At 33.8% G+C, this 14288-nt stretch overlaps 1 protein-coding gene and 1 long non-coding RNA gene across 3 annotated transcripts in view; one reads left to right on the plus strand and one right to left on the minus strand.

Moving 5' to 3' along the window:
- LOC147827695 (uncharacterized) overlaps nt 1-13655 on the plus strand; it is a 41546-nt gene extending 27891 nt beyond the window's left edge. For both annotated transcript variants that reach the window (XR_015452017.1, XR_015452016.1), the window contains one exon: nt 9769-13655. This is a non-coding gene — a long non-coding RNA (uncharacterized LOC147827695). The remainder of the gene's footprint in view (nt 1-9768) is intronic.
- The window catches only part of Olfm3 (olfactomedin 3), a 192991-nt gene that overhangs the window by 78915 nt on the left and 99788 nt on the right, over nt 1-14288 (minus strand). The window lies entirely within an intron of this gene.

Here is a 14288-nt window from a genome sequence, read left to right on the forward strand (position 1 = left end):
TACTTTATTAAGTATTCCATATGAAGAGAGATACTATATGAATAACATGATTAGTACTACTAGATGAATACTAAAATGAAAACAATAAAAATAAAATGCAAGCATCAGAGCAAAAGAACACAATATTCACGAACCACTGACCATTGTTGTTTATAACAAGCACAAGTTGATATTTTAATATGTACTATGTAAATTTCTTCCATAGGATTCCATTTTAAATGGGTTAGATTTTATTTTTTATGTAGTTTTACAAGCTCACTCAATGATTCCATAATGTGATAGATAACAAATGCTAGTATAGCATTTATAACATTAGATCGTCTACATTAATACCAATTTCACTTTTCTAAAATTAAGCATGGTGTTTCAGTATTAAAGAAAATAGATACTAATGGCCATATTTTTGATGAGTATGTGCAACCTACATTACTTGTGTTTAAAATTGCTGATTTGATGTAGACATAACTTTCTATAAAAATCATGAAATGTAGTTACATTTAACTACATATTAGAATCATATGAAATAGTTATTTTTAAAAGACGTAAGTGTTGAATATGGACAATTAGATATGGTTTGATCTAATACTTCTCCTTGTGTTTCAAATTTGTCTCTGCATGCACTAATAACACTTCCAATATTTTTAATAAGTCATTTTAGTCACGTCAAGCTTTTGGTTCCATGTTAGCCCGCACTTCCTATTTACTATGACCTTGCTGGACCAGAAGGAGACTCTACCCTGAAAGAGACTCCATTAATTTTGATAATAAATGATTGTATAATTTACTTTTCCTACCTAAACTATGCCAAGCCACGACACTGGACTTGGCCTCGGTTCCACACCAGGATGCCCAGAGCAGCTGGGATGGTGATCAAGTGTTTGCACTCCCCACAGATCCCTCTATGCACCAGGAGGCTGGAGACAGGGGACTGTAGCAGGGAAAACTGGTCACCCCATGTTTCTACTCAAGGACTTCATCTAAAGAAGCCCACGAGCATCAACTACAGAATGGCAGAGTTTAAAATGAAAGTTGTATGCTTATCTATCATCCTTCATAATTTCCTAATTGCCGTCCTTCTCTTTCATCTTCCCTCCCTTTTCAAAAACAGAATCTGGCTATGGAGCCCAGGATGGCCTCAAATTTATGATCCTCCTGCCTCAGCCTCCCAACTTAATTCCTTTTGGGGGTGTCAAGGGGACTGTGGATTGAAATTAGGGTCTTCACACTGAGCTGCATCCCCAACACTTTTTATTTTTTATTTTGAGAAACCCTTTCACCAATTTGCCCAGAGTGGACTTAGTTTTTTTATCCTCTTCTCTCAGCCTTCTAAAACCTGGGATTACAACCGTACCCTGTAATTTCTTTTCTAACACACAACTTTATGGAAAAGAATGAGCACTCTTCATTCTGGATTTAGAAAAATTCTCCTCTATTTTCTCTTATTCATTTTAATGTCTAAATCTATTTAAAGAAACTATGTATTTTTGCCTACTCATACATTAAAAGTGATGAAAAATTTACATTGGAAAGTTCATCACTATTTATTTTTCATTTTTTGGAATTGGGGATTGAACTTGGGACCTTGGACTTGTGAGGCAGGTGGAGGAACCACTGAGCTAAATCCCCGGCCCACTATTTTTTATTTTTACTTTTTAGTAGTACATGTTTGCCATATGTAACGATCACATTCATCATGGGGAATTTTACCTGTACATAACATATCTTAATTCTTTTAGCCCATTCCCCTCCCCTTCCTTAAACACTTCTTAACCTCTCCATTTTCAAAAGCTGTTTCCATTATTTTCTTTGATTTTCTTTTTTAAAAAATCCCTTTTCCCGTTTGAATAAGTTCTTTCTTCTTCCCAATATCTATACTCCATTTCACTCCTTATTTACAGTTTAAATTTCTCATACCAGAGAAACAATGTGATATTAAAACTTGTGTATATGATTTATTTTATTTAAAATTATGATCTCAAGACATATCCATTTACCTAGAAATGTCTCAAGTTTATCCTTTATGTCAGAGTAATACTCCATTGTACAAAAGTAGCATATTTTCTTTATCCATTCATTTGTTAATGGTCATATGGGCTGTTTCCAAATTGTGCTGCTATAAACATGGGAATACATGTATCACTGTGGTATGATGCTTTTAGTTCCTTTGGGAAGATATATAGAAGAGAAATGGCTGGGTCAAATGGACCCTATAGTTTCATTTTTTGAGAAATCTCCATACCGATTTTCATAGTGGTCGTACCAGTTTACACTCCCACTAAAAATGGAGGATTCCTTTATCCTCACAGCCTCACCAGGCTTTGTTATTGGTCAATTTCTTAATGATAGTCATTCTTTCTGGGGTGAGATGCAATCTCAGTGTTGTTTTAATTTACATTTTGACTGACACCCAAACTTTCTAATACACATGAGATAGCTGGAGCATGAACATAGCCTGAGCAAAGAAACCACAGGTGAGAGAATTCTACAAAAGAAAGAATCCGTTTATAAGCAAATATCTGTCTGACCTATTCAAACTTTAATTATGTAAAAAATTAAAGCAATTTTATTTATAACTTGCAAACATTTCACTCAGTATTTGGAGTTAAAGGTAAATAAAGTCATGACTTGGGTTTTCAACTATATTGACCACACTGTAGATTTTACTTTTATTTTCATTCATTCATTCATTCATTCATTTTTTGATTAATCTCAATTCTTAAATCTTAGATCTTTGCTGTAGGTGAAAGTATCCTTGAAGGGATTTGTGATCCAAGTCTTGGTTTCTAAAGAAATCATCAACTGGTTGAGCATGGCCAACAAAGTTCTCTTCACCTTGACATTAAATAATTTTAAATCTGGTTTTCAGAGCATGTTGAAGATATGCAACAGAGAACTAGAACCATAAACTAAGCAGAATGGAGATGACTAATACCAGTTATTATTTGATATTTTAAAATAAAATATCTTTTGAGATACGTGCAATATGTACTGAACACCACAAAATAGTAAGAATATAAAGTATCCAATTTATTATATATTAGGGTTGATATTTAGTCCATAAAATTTAAACTCTCTGAATCATTTTTCAAGTAGATTCACCTTTATTTATTTTATGCTATGTAAACTCTAAGAGAATTATACTTTCTCAGACTGTGCCATTTAATATTTTTCAATTTTAAAGAAAAATAATTTACAATATAATGAATGTCTATGTTAGTATTTGCCCTTCTATCATATGTAAATTTTCATGTTAATATTCATTATAAATATGCTTCACATTCCAGTAAATGAAGCAATAATAAAAATCATAACCTTTTCAACAACATGAAATACTTGTTTCATAACCTCGTAGCTTGAAGTGTCTTTAATACAGATCATGTGTATTAAAAGGACAGCTCCTCTTTTTCAGTTTGCCATGAGCATACTTGGAAATGTTTTCTCCTAATGTAGGTGAAAATATTAAATATTGTGTAGAAATGCCTGAGAGACTTCTTAGGTTCAGAACACTTGGGATATTGAAGACAGAACCAAGATATTGAGCTGTTTGCCTGTCACAGGAGGATAAGTTTACAACCAAGAGAGGGAAGCACTATGCTTACCTTCGGCTCAACCAAGGACAGAGTGACTATGTAAGATGAATGGGTTTGTATTTTTAAATCTTTATTTTAAATCCTATTTGGAGAGTCACTATACCATGCACATGTTGTATAACCTTTATTTCTGACCTCAGTTAATGACATTTATTTCTTTATCAGTTTTACAAGAGCCCTGAACTAAATTACTGCTTGCTAATTTGTGGGCAATCTATTGTCTTGTTTCTATTAGATTCTACTAGAACGCTGAACCTCTAATTTAGCTGATAGAAGTAAATTCCCATTAAATTATTATTATTTTCTTTTTTTGAGATAGGGTCTTGATATGTAGTTCAGACTGGCTTTGAACTCACTATATAGACCAGGCTGGCCTCTAACTTCTGGCAATCCTCCTGCATCAACCTCCCAAGTGGTGGGATTACAGGTGTGCACCACCATTCCTGGCTCATCAAATTATTCTTTTTTCAAGCTAGGATTTTGAATGCAGACTAAGGTGCTATTCTACCTTGGTAAATGTCAAGGAAACATTTTTTCTTTTGCTTCTATTAAAACATTTAAAATCCATGTTCCACTCCACATATTCTAAGAATCTTAATCTCATACATTAACAAGATCTTTTAACACTTTTTCCCTTGTTCTATGGAAAGTTTAATTGTCTTCTATTGGGTCCTTTTTGACCTTTGACATATGTCAAGACACCTCCTGAAGAATGATGACGATTTTGACAAATTCTTCATTCATATCGTGGAGTTTTACTATTATTAGTCTGACAAATTAATTGAGTTAGCCATGAACAGTTTTGGGCCCTGAAAGGGAAGAGGAAAAAATATGGGTAGATCTCATTAAATTTCATAATTCATTATAAATGTAAGATTGTAAAGTTCCATATTTGTGGAGATATATATATATATATATATATATATACACACATATGTCCTAAAAATATATTAGTCACTATAAAAATATTTTAAAAATAAATATCGTTACTAACACAAGAGAGAAAATAGAATGTACTCATTACAAAATGTTCTAAAACTTAATAAATGTCCTTTCTAAAACTCAAAAAAAATTTCAATGATTTGTATTTATATATTTGAACAATAAATTTTGTTAAATATTCAAGTATTACCCAGCAGTAGAACATTGAATTACAATGCAAAGAAAATTCTACTGCCTAATTTTAGTTCATTAGTGCCAAATTATAATAACCTCTATTAACTCTTTGAATAAGTTTCTAGAATAGCTCTCAAGTGAACATGAATATTTAAACCAATTCGAAGTCCATGAAACTAGTGTGTACATTTTAAAATCAGTTTCATTCACAGTAGTTCACATTGGTAGTGAATAATATATCAGTAGACACTGCACTGAAGTTTAATATAAAAATATTAGACATCATTACATTTTATCAACTTTTAGAAATATGAAGAACATTGTACTATGTAAAAATTTTAAATTATTCTGTAGTCAATTTGTTCTGGAATCTAAGAATAGATTAACATAATCTAAGCAACCTATCTGGTACAAGGAGGAAAACTGTTATATCTACTGCCAATATAATTTTAATTTTATGATTAGAAATATAGTTTGTAAGATCATAAAAAGAAAAAATTTTTCTAATGAAACTTTGTGAATATTTTATAAACCGTATAACAATCAATATATTTCAATTTAGTATTGAATTTTGGCATGAGATACTATTACATGTCTGAAAATAAAATTTACTTTTTCCTTCTAAATATTTAATTAATTTTTTAATAAGAAAAGTTACCAAAGAAATCAATCACACTTGCCTAGTGTTTATGTACACTGACAGCATTTTTAGCTTATTGAAAAAAATGGTTTTAGAGAAGTTATTTCTTTTTCCAAGGTTAGACCGATGATTTTTAAATATCTAATATTTTTGTGCAAGTGTGTTATAGAAGATTTCACATGGAATGTCTGATTTTCTTCTTTGTCAGTACTCTTAATATTGGAGTACACTGTATTATTTCCTGGATATGATTTTCACCTGGAAAGGATGATCTTTACTTCCAACTAAAATTTTTCCTTTAAAATTTCTAGTTTAGAAATGAAGGACCTTATACCAACATAAAAATGTTTGTAACTCTGTAATATGCTTTCCAACTATGCTAGAGAATATAAGGAAAAATCACAGAGAGGTTAAAAGAAATAGTTGATTGTCTCTTTCAAACTGCATTACAATTTCAAAATGATCTGTTAATTAAAAACTTGGTGGGAAAGGACATTTTACGTTGGGGAAATTAATGGCAATTCTATGTGGGCTGGCATGTCCATGTGCTAGATAAAAATAAATCTTTTTTCTCTTTCTTAAAGATTTAAAAACCATAAAGAAAACAAACAAACACTTAAAATGAATAATTTAAAAATATGTGATGGGTTCAACCTCAATAGTCTTACCTAAGTTATAGATTAAAATGCCACTTTTTTAAAAACGGTAGTTAATATGAGCTATGTCAAATGCACTCTAGGAGGAAGGAAAAATTGAAAGATTCGGTCTCATTTTCAGGATTTTCAAAAAGAATTTTTTTCAGTGTCTTGTTAGAGCCAAATAATAATTATATATTGATTATCATTGGCCAAATATTATGTCATTTGCTTTAAAATATTGCTGACTTTTATCTTGAAAAACTTTCTAAGGTAGATGTTATAGTCCATCTCCTTTGAATAGGCAATTTAGTAAGGATAGGTAAGGTCATACCAGCATTAAATGGTAAATACAGGATTTGATTTTTGAGTGATTCTAACATATGTAGCAACAGCAGTTTTATTTGTGAAGAGTTTAGAAGTTTCTCAATTCCAACAAGTGATTAAATTTAAATCTAAATAGTGTTCGGACTTGACTTTTCTATGTTTAGGTGATTATTCTGAGTAATTTGGGGCACTTTATATCTTCAAGTATGTTTTCTCATAAAAGAAAGGACAGAATTGGATGACAGCAGTAGAAAATGCTAAACATTTATGTAATTTACTTATTCAAGCACTTACACAGGTTCCATAAAATATGCAAAAGGAAAACAATTTTTTAAATACCTGTTGATGTGAACAAATATATAGTTACATTTTTAGGGATGTTGTGGGTTCCTTTCCAGACCACTACAATAAACCAAATATTGTAAGTCAAATGAATACATTTCTGTTTCTCAGTGCTCATAAAATTTGTTTGCATCATACTGTAGTGCATTATGTGTGCTATTGAATTATATATTAACAACTATTATATACTTTTTTGCTTTTGAGACAGGGTCTCACTATGTCATTCATATTGGCCTTGAACTCACTATGTAGCCCAGGCTGGCCTCAAACTCACAGTGATCCTCCTGCCTCAGCCTTCCAAATGCTGGGATTATAGGCATGTGCCACCACTCCTAGCATATATTTTAATTTAAATGCTTTATTGATAAAAATGGTAATGATGAGGTGAACTCTCAGTGATTGTAATCTTTTTGATGTTTGAGGGGTGTGACTTGATGTTGATGGCTGCTTATTGGTCAGGTAGTGGTGACTGAAGGTGAGATGGCTATGGAATGTCTTATAAATAATGACAGTGCAATTTGATAAATTATTTCTCTCATAAAAGACTTTCAGTAAAATGTGATGCTGCTTGAAAGGATTTTACACATATTAGTTTTTCTTCAAATCTGGAGTCAACCCTCTCAAATTCCATCAATGCTTTATCAACTCAATTGATGTAATATTCTGAATCTTTTGTTGTAATTTCACCATTGTTCATGGTATCTTCAGTGGGAAAAGATTCCACCTCGTGAAACTCCCTTTTTGGTTAATTCATAATAGCAACTCTTCATCACTTAAAAGTTTCATCCTGAGATTACAGTATTTCAGTTACATCTGCAGAATCCACTTCTAATTCTAGCTCTTGCTGTTACCACCATATCTACAACTATTTCCTCCAGTAAAGTCCCGAATGTCTCAAGATCCTCCATGAGGGTTGGGATGAACTTCTTCCAAATTCCTGTGAATGTTGCTATTTTGACCTCTTCCCATGAATCATGAAGTTCATGACCATCATGTAAAATGGTGAATTCCTTCCACAAGATTTTCAATTAACTTTGTTCACATCTAATAGAGGTTTCACTATTACTCTTAGAGCATTACAAAATGTAATTTTTAAATTATAAGACTGGAAGTAAAGGGCTGGGGATTTAGCTCAGTGGTTCCACTGCCTGTCCCGCAAGCGCAAGGACCTGAATTGGATCCCCAGTACCAAAAAAAAAAAAAAATTGAAAGTAAAAATCATTTCTTGATCCCTGGGTTACAGAGTGGATTTTGTGTTCGCAAACATAACACCAACACTGTTCTCCTCACACATCTCCAGGAGAGCTCTTAGGAGACCAGATGGATTGTGAATGAGCAATGATATTTTGGAAGGAATAATTTTTCTGAGCAGCAAATCTCAACAATGGGCTTAAAATATTCAGATAACCATGTTGTAAATAGATGTGCTATCATCTGAGATATGTTGGTTCCATTTATAGTGCACTAGTTGAATAGAGCTGGTGTGTTCTTAGGGCCCCAGAATTTCTGGAACAGTAAGTGAGCAATTTAAAGTCACCAGCTGCTCTAACCCCTACTGCCCTGTCTTTTTAAGCTAGGCTTTGTCTTCACCTCTGTAGCCATGAAAGTCCCATGTGGCATCTTCTTCCGGTGTAAGGATGTTTTGTCTACATTGACAGTCTGCTTCTCAGTGTGACCATTCTCATTAATCATTTTAGCTATACTTGGAAAACATGCTACAGCTTCCATGTGAGGACTTGCTGCTTGTCCTTGACTTATGTGTTATTGAGATAGCAACTTACTTTAAACTTCATACACAAACTCAGATGTCAACTGAGAGAATAGTGAAATTTTAACAGAAGTAAGAAGAAGTGGAAAATGGAGAGGCATAACGATTTTTATATTTGCTTATTTAATGAAAAGATTAAAGATAAGTCAAGATGAGGAGGTACAATATTTAATTTAAACTTTTATTTAGGATTTTGGAGTGAGGTCAAAAATTAAGATTCTCTATCTGGGAATCAAGAGACAAGAATCAAAACCTTTGCAATAAATATCAATTAGTGGAGAGCAGAGAAAGCTATAAAGCAGAACAGATATGTGATGAGAGAGATTACTGTTGAGAGGTTGAAGGAGGAAAGCACAGACAGTGCTAGAAATGGTCAAGAAGTGCTTTGGAGGAAGAGAGACAAGTGATAAGCATATTATTACCAAATGGAGAGGCAGTACAAGAAGAGGGGCCTCATTGGTGATAGTGAGGTCAGTGGTGGTTTAGAGAGAATAATTTCAACATAATGTTGGAGAATATTTTCAACATGATATTCAGTAAACCTGTTTAGTAGAATAAGCCCACAATGAGTCCTGACTGTAAGGGTTAAGTCTGAGAGTAAGGGATTCTGAGAAAATGGAAGCATCAAGATCTGATTTATTTCCATGAGGTTGGCAATGAGGCAAGGAGACAGATGGTATGGAAGCCTGAAATAGTAGCACCACACGGAGGAAATGAAGAAATGGAACATGTTTGTCACCTAAAAGGGAAGGAACTATGTTTTAGAAAAGGATGTATTGAAAATAGAATGACACTAAGAGGGACTAGGAAACTTAGAATAAAGAGGTCCAAAAGTATAGATTAAAAGAGAAATGTTTGCAAGAAACAATGTATCAGTTATCCCTTATACAAAAAGGGAAAATACTTAATGTTAAAGAAAAACCAGTCAGTTGATTCTAATTGCAGTAATCAATGAAGAAGTAATAGCTACTATTTGTTTAGGAGTTACTGTTTGCCAGAAACTGTGCTGAATGGTTTGCATGTACTGATTCATTTAATATTGTGAATAGCTCTGTGCTGTATGTACTGTAAAAATTTCCATTTTAAATGTAGAAAACCCAATCTTTAGAGAATATATCTTGCTGAAGGCTTTCAGTGAGTGGTAGTTCTCTGAATCAAACTTTACTGTGCCTCTAAAGCCCATACTCTTGACCACTGTGCTAGATGGGTGGGTGGAAATGTGACCATGATGGAAATGTAGATTCATTGCTGTATGGAGGATGCAAGGGATTTCCTAGCAGTACTGGTGATCCACTTGACAGCTTGGCTTTGGAATGGTTATGTTTGTTATATTTATGTGATTTCTTCCAGAACAATTTGAGGAGACAGTAGAGAACTCAGGAATTAAAGACAAGTATTGTAGAAGGACAAAGAGGAGAATTCTAAGGTGAGTATTGACATCTATTTAAAATGACTGACACTGGAGACTAGTCTGGAGTGAAAAAAAGCAATCTTACAGAGACTGACTAATTAGAAGCACAGGTGATAAAGAAAGGCTTTGGTGTCCTCAGAACAACAAAGATCGACGTTTGAGAGAATGAAAAACTGTGCTAAGGGAAGGCGTTTTATTCCTTCAAAAATACTTATATGCCAAATATGTGCTGTGCTAAACCCTGCATATATAAAGGTTAATTAGATATAACTCATACTGGGAGAAAAGGTATAATGAGACTGAAATAGAATGGAAATGGAGTCACTGCAGTCATGGAGCTAAAGAACACAAGGCCAAAGATACACAGGGATTTTAAGCAATGCATAATGTTCACTCTGGAGCTGTAAGGCAGAAAATATTGATTTGAGAAAGATTTTGTTACCATTAGAAAGGTCATTTTGTGGACAGATTCCTAGATACATATGAATTACCAAAGTTGAACGAAGAAGACCTAAAAATTCTGAACAACCCAATATCAACCAATGAAATTGAAAATGTAATTAAAAACTTATCAACTAAGAAAAGCCTGGGCCCTGATGGCTTCACTGCTGAATTCTACAAGACATTTAGTGAGGAACTGCTGCCACTACTGTTGAAACTCTTCAATGAAATTGAAAGGGAAGCAATACTCCCAAATTCATTCCTGGAAGCAAGCATCACATTGATCCCCAAAGCAGAGAAAGACACAACTGAAAAAGAGAACTAACTATAGGCCAATCTCACTAATGAACATAGATGCAAAAATCCTTAATAATGGCAAACAGAATGCAGAAGATCATCAAGAAGATCATACACCCTGATCAAGTGGGATTCATCCGAGGGATGCAAGGATAGTTCAATATATGCAAATCAATCAATGTAATACATTATATCAATAGAGCCAAGGGCAAAAACCATATGATTATCTCCATAGATGCAGAAAAAGCATTTGACAAAACCCAACATGCATTTATGATAAAAACCCTACAAAAAATTGGAATAGATGGTCTCTACCTCAAACTGATAGAAGCCATCTATAAAAAACCAACAGCCAATATCATACTAAATGGTCAAAATCTGAAATCCTTCACACTGAAATCAGGAACAAGACAAGGATGTCCACTATCAACACTCTTGTTCCATATAATTCTGGAAACATTAGCCACAGCAATTAGACAAGAGAAAGAAATAAAAGGAATAAAGACAGGTAATGAAGAAGTCAAACTGTCATTATTTGCAGATGACATGATACTCTATATAGAAGACCCCAAGAACTCCACCAAAAGTCTTCTAGACTTAATAACCAAATTCAGTCAAGTAGCTGGTTACAAGGTCAACACACAGAAATCAATAGCTTTCCTCTACAACAATGACAGAATCACTGAGAGAGAAATAGGGCAAATAATTATTTTCACAATAGCATCAAAAAACTGAAATACCTAGGAATCATCATAATGAAAGAAATCAAAGACCTCTTCTCTGAAAACTATAGCACTCTGAAAAGAGAGATTGAAGATGATATCAGAAAATGGACAGACATCCCCTGCTCCTGGGTAGGAAGGATTAATATAGTGAAAATGGCCATACTTCCAAAACTGCTAAATAGATTTAATGCAATTCCAAATGAGATCTCAGCAGCATACTTCATAGACCTCGAGAAAAGAATCCAAAAATTCATTTGGATCCAGAAGAGACCCAGAATAGCAAAAGCAATTTTGGTAACAGAGACATGGCAGGGGGTATCACAATCCCCAACCTGCAACTCTACTACAAAGCTACTGTGATAAAAACAGCATGGTACTGGCAAAGAAACAGACTTGAGGACCAGTGGAACAGATTAGAAGATGCAGAAACAACACCAGACACACTCAGCCATCTCATCATAGACAAAAGAGCCAAACATCCTCACTGGAGGAAAGATAGTCACTTTAATAAATGGTGCTGGACAAATTGGGCTTCAACTTGCCAAAGATTAAAACTAGACCTGTATCTCTCACCATGCACTGAACTAAAATCAAAATAGATTAAAGATCTCAATATTAAAATAGAAACTCTGAACCAGTTGGAACAGAGTTTAGGTAGAACCCTTGAAGACATCGGTGTAGGAAAAGATTTTATGAACCAAACCTCAGTAGCCCGTGAACTAGCACAAACAATCAACAAGTGGGATCTCTTCTTATTAAAAGGCTTGTGGACAGCAAAAGAAACCACCAGCAGTGTGAAGAGACAAGGCACAATGTGGGAAAAAATCTTCACCTGCTCTTCCTCAGACAAAGGTCTACTATCTCGAATCTATAAAGAACTTAAAAAGATCAGACCTCCCAAATTTAAAGACCCAATCGAAAAATGGGCATCTGAAATGAACAGACATTTCTCAGACAAAGAAGTAGAAATAACAAATAAATACATGAAAAAATGTTCAACATCACTGGTCATTCGAGAGATGCAAATGAAAACAAAGCTGAGATTCCACTTCACTCCAGAAAGAATGGCTGCTATCATGAAATCAACCAATAACAAATGCTGTTGGGGCTGTGGGGAAAGAGGAACCCTGCTCCACTGCTGGTGGGAGTGTAGACTAGTGCAATCACTGTGGAAATCAGTATGGAGATACCTCAAAGAACTAGGACTGGAAGTCCCATTTGATCCCACTATTCCACTGCTGGGGATCTTCCCCAAAGAATCATTCCACAGTGATATATGTGCACCTATGTTCATAGCAGAGCAGTTTGTAATAGCTAAAACTTGGAAACAGCCCAAATGCCCATCAAATGGAGACTAGATAAAGAAAATGTGGTTTTTTAATAAAATGGAGTACTATTCAGCCATAAAAAATGAGAAATTAGAGACATTTATAGCTAAGTGGATGCACATTGAGGCGATACTCTTAAGTGAAATAAATAGGACACACATGTGTAAATACCGAATAGTTTCTCTGGTGTGAGAAACTGAAAGTGTAAATAAGGACTAAATGTATAATAGGTAATGTGAAATAGGAAGAAAAGGGGCAAAGGGGAAGGAAGTGGGAGGGCTAGGGGAAAGGATAGAAGGGAATGGGATTAATGTGAGAAAATGGAAAAATAGGAACAAAATCTTTGTAAATAGGGAGGACTGGAGGGGTTGAAGGGAGAGCTGGGCAAGGGTGAAAAATAAGAACCAAGAGAGACTATGTAAAGGTGCAAATTTCCAATGATGAATGTCATTATATTGTATACCTAAAATGTACCAATGATTAGAATGAATAATCGATACTGTAAAATAGGCAGAAGAGGTCCAAAGGGCTAGGGGTAGTGGGAGGGGCAGGGGAAAGGAAAGAAGGGAAAAGGAAAAATGCTGAGAAATGGAAAAAATTGAAATAAAGTCTTTGTAAATAGGGAAGGGTGGAGGGCGTGAAGGGTGGGCTAGGAATCGGGAAAAAATAAGAACCAAGATGCATTAGGTAAAGGTACAATTCCCAATGAGAAATGTAATTGTGTTGTATACCTACAATGTACCAATAAAAGAATTTAATACAAAAAAAATTAAAAAAAACAAACAAAAGGTCATTTTGTTATTTTATGCCTTATTTATTATTAGTGATGCTTAATAACTGCTTTGTTATAACTGCTGTTAAAATCTTTGACTTTGTTTATTCTCTAACAAGGAAAAATAATTTGAAAAACTATTTTGTCAATATTTAGTTTATACATTTCAATGTACATCCTCTTAAAAATTATGTGAAAAAGTCTTTAAAACAAAACATTTTTTTAAATAAAAGTTTTGTTCACTATAATACTTGAGCATTAAATTCTTTTTAGTTATTTGGAAATGCAATAGGAAATATGATTACAATGAAAAAGATCTGATAAAGAAAGGTCGTATTTTATTTATTAGTATGATACTGAACAAGTATACATTTTACTCTATTTTTCTGCTTTTATATTTCTTTATATTCAGAGGCTCTGGGATATGTGTTGAGATACTTCCTTATTTCAACAAAACCAAATTTTTTCAAACATCCCCTTCTATATGACAGCTATAATTTACTAGAAAATGTGGGCAATTGTGGAGTATTTTTTTCCTGTTGACTCAGTTATCATTATAGCTTGCCAAGTTAGAGTTCTTTATATTGTACAGCCTAACATCATACACTTTCATGAAGAAACTATTTAAGATCATCAAAAAATAAATGGAAGAAGTTAAAAGGAAATGTTCTTGAGTGATTGAAGATGGAAGAAGATACGACTGGGGTAAATTGGAATAGAACTTCAAAACTAATCATGTCAGGCAAGAGAGAAAAAAATCAACTTTATTTTAGGAACTAGTCAGAAGTTATTTGTAACATTTAGCAGGGTGGAGAAGAGAGGGAAGTTTCATTTTTCATTTCTGAAGATGCAGCTGCTGTCTGGGAGTGCTAGCCTGACATGTAGTCTATAATTCT

The sequence above is a fragment of the Heterocephalus glaber genome, unplaced genomic scaffold (genome assembly GCF_053883595.1).
Source record: "Heterocephalus glaber isolate CG9 unplaced genomic scaffold, H.glaber_assembly_v1.0 deba00001442, whole genome shotgun sequence".
In the NCBI taxonomy this organism is placed as follows: Eukaryota; Metazoa; Chordata; class Mammalia; order Rodentia; family Bathyergidae; genus Heterocephalus; species Heterocephalus glaber.